We start from the raw sequence: 2,795 nt of genomic DNA on the forward strand, positions 1-2,795 counted from the left end.
ACAGCTGTGACACAGGGTGTGGGTCACTCCCTTTGCACACACACTTTTATGTGCAGCCCTTTATCTTTCTTAGCTGTTTGAGGTCATCTGGGTCCTCTTTTCCAGCACTGTCTGGGAGTTCATTTGGCTCCTTCTTTTCTTCCTTAGCAAACTTTCTCTGCTTACTTCTCTTTTTCCTCACCCTCATTTTAATGGGCAGCTCTGGGTTTTTGACCACTGGAGACTTGATGGTTCAGGAAAGGAATCTCTCAAGGGCTCTCTGAGTTGAGAAGGAGACTTGGTGATAGTGGCTGCTCCAGAGGAACAGACTGGGTGTGACCTTCACTGCATGGATAAATGAGAAGACCTGTCTTGGGTTTACTTTGACCCAAAGTGGCTTTGGGATACTGTTGATGACTCATACCTTCCAGAGTGGCTGACTGCTGTGTAAGTTTGTAGGGAAAGTAGTTTCCTTGATACATTCTTGATCACAGTAGGTTAGTGTGGTGACTGAAGATGCTGAGATCTTTATGAAGGTACATCAGTGTGGGTTCTGTTTATCATGGCCAAGGGCAATTTTCAGAGCCCCAGCACAAAGGAGTGGATGGAGATGATTTTCTGAAAACTCACCAGCTTTTGTTGCCGATCAGTTTTCTTACTTAGCTGATCCTCCTTTTCTTATGTGTCTTGATTTTTTTTTAAAAAAATTTCCCCAGGGACATTTGATCCAAAGTTTCACATGGCTTCTGTCCAGGATTAGGATTCATGGAGCACAGTCAGGTTTGAGGGTAATCTTTAATTCACTGAAGTTACCTAGAAGAGTAGAGTTCTCCATGTCAGTCATGAATCACACTGGATCATAGTTGGGATTGCCATAACTCTCCAGTTTCTGTAATGTAGCTCACTGGATGAGAGCTTATCACAGTTAGCAGAGAGATAGCCAAATGCATCCCACAGTTTGATCCCTAGAGAGATAATACTGATGTCCTTCCAGTACTGAGCTATGGGATGGATCTCCCTTTGCTCTCAGGAGATGCTTCATCAAAATCCTGCTTGCTATGAGTAGGCTCTAGGACAAGATAGCACATTGACAACCCCAAGGACTCCACTACAAGCCATGACTGCTTCCAACTGTGAGTCACTTTCTCCCTACATCCTGATTAGGTAGCCTTACATGAACATGGCACCTATGTAACAAGCTTCAATTTTTACCCTCAAAACCAAACACTTCCTTAGGTTCTGGGAGTGCTCTGTTTACGTTGCTTCTCCTCAACTTCAACTTTCTCTGCAGGGTGATGGCTATATCCTGGAGGTGAAGCAAAGGGCAAAATGGAGATTCCAGTGACATTGCCACAGAAAATCCCTTTCAATACCCAAACTTTGCTTTCTGTCATCAAGTCTTCTCTTCAGGAACCATACAACATGCTCTGCTTCCTTTACCTCCTACTCTGCTTAGGTCTAGAAAGGATATGACGTGTACCTGTGCATCCTGGGCTTGTACAAGCTGCAAGAGAGCCTCACTGTTGGCATTTCATACCCACTGATGAAGGTCATCGGGGGGATTAGTGCAGTGCAGGACAGCAAAGGCGCAGGAGGTCAACTCTGGCCCTGTGAACTATGGGAAAGTTTCTACTATCTGGATAGCTCTTGAATTTGAAATTATGTCCAGGTTGGACTCTCCATTATCCATGAATTTTGGATTAAAAGTGATTGCCAGTGTTCTGTTGTCCCGAAAATTTATGAACTGTGTCATCACTTCTTCACTGCAGGAAGGAAAGGATTTGTAGATGAATTCTGTCTTAGTGGTAAACATCCAAATTGTCTGACAGGTTCCCATGTCTGGGCATTCCTGGTGGGCACTACCTCATCAATATCTTCTTCCTCAGAAATGGAGCAAGACATGGAAAGTCAGTTCACAGTATGTCCGTCCTTGGTAAAGAGAATAAAGTCCTACTCATTCTGCATTGAGCCTGATTTTAACTCATTTTTGTACTGACTAATTTGAGTAGACTGAGGTGTTTATTTTGCAGATTTCCAAACTGGATCACACTGGCAGCATCATTTGTACTTATTCCTGCTCCATAATTAAAACAGCAAACCATAAATCCTCCCTAAGGTTCCCATGTCTTTTTGCATATGTATTTATTCTGGCAGCATCAGTAGCTCTTGCATTATCATCCATTTCAGAAAAGAACCAAACAATAAATTATGAGTGGTTGAATTGGTGTGCAGATTTTCAAAGGTTAGCTGAGTTCTAGTCAGACAGCTGTACTGGGTGAAAGCCATTATTGCAATGCAGTCTCATGTCTTACTCATGGATAAATATAGAGATGGCAGAGACAGTGACAGGGAGAAATTTTTCAGGACTTTGTTTATTAAAAGTTAAGTATCTAATCCTTAATGACCAATGAAACAAGTGGTATCTTGTATGTATCCAAAATACATACAGAGATGTTCAAAAACGGTAGCTGATGTCTTTCATTATTTTTTAAAAAATCATCTAAAATGTAGTATTTGGAAAGAACTATATCATAAACCTGCAGCTCTAAACAGCTTTTACCTTTAAATTTTGATAGTTTGATTCAGCCTAACTAGAAAGTGGGTGGTCCTGTAGTAGATGGTCTTGATCTGGTAGTCACTGGATTATCTTCACATTCTTTGAGCCCTTTTTGGTTCCCCTAGAAAATGATAAATTGCACCCTTTTCATCACAAAGTTTCCAGTGTCTTGTTGTCAATGATAGCAGTAGTCTCACATAGTCCGTAGAGCACACTTGGTTGAAAATGATGTTTTGTAAGTTTATATGCCTTTTTAGAT

At 41.4% G+C, this 2,795-nt stretch overlaps 1 pseudogene; it reads right to left on the reverse strand.

Moving 5' to 3' along the window:
- Positions 1–558: 558 nt before the first annotated feature.
- On the reverse strand, positions 559–2,265 carry LOC100730747 (ATPase MORC2-like; annotated as a pseudogene).
- Positions 2,266–2,795: the final 530 nt, after the last annotated feature.

The sequence above is a fragment of the Cavia porcellus genome, unplaced genomic scaffold, assembly GCF_034190915.1.
Source record: "Cavia porcellus strain 051 isolate PalLab524CR breed Dunkin Hartley unplaced genomic scaffold, mCavPor4.1 scaffold_31, whole genome shotgun sequence".
NCBI classification, from domain to species: Eukaryota; Metazoa; Chordata; class Mammalia; order Rodentia; family Caviidae; genus Cavia; species Cavia porcellus.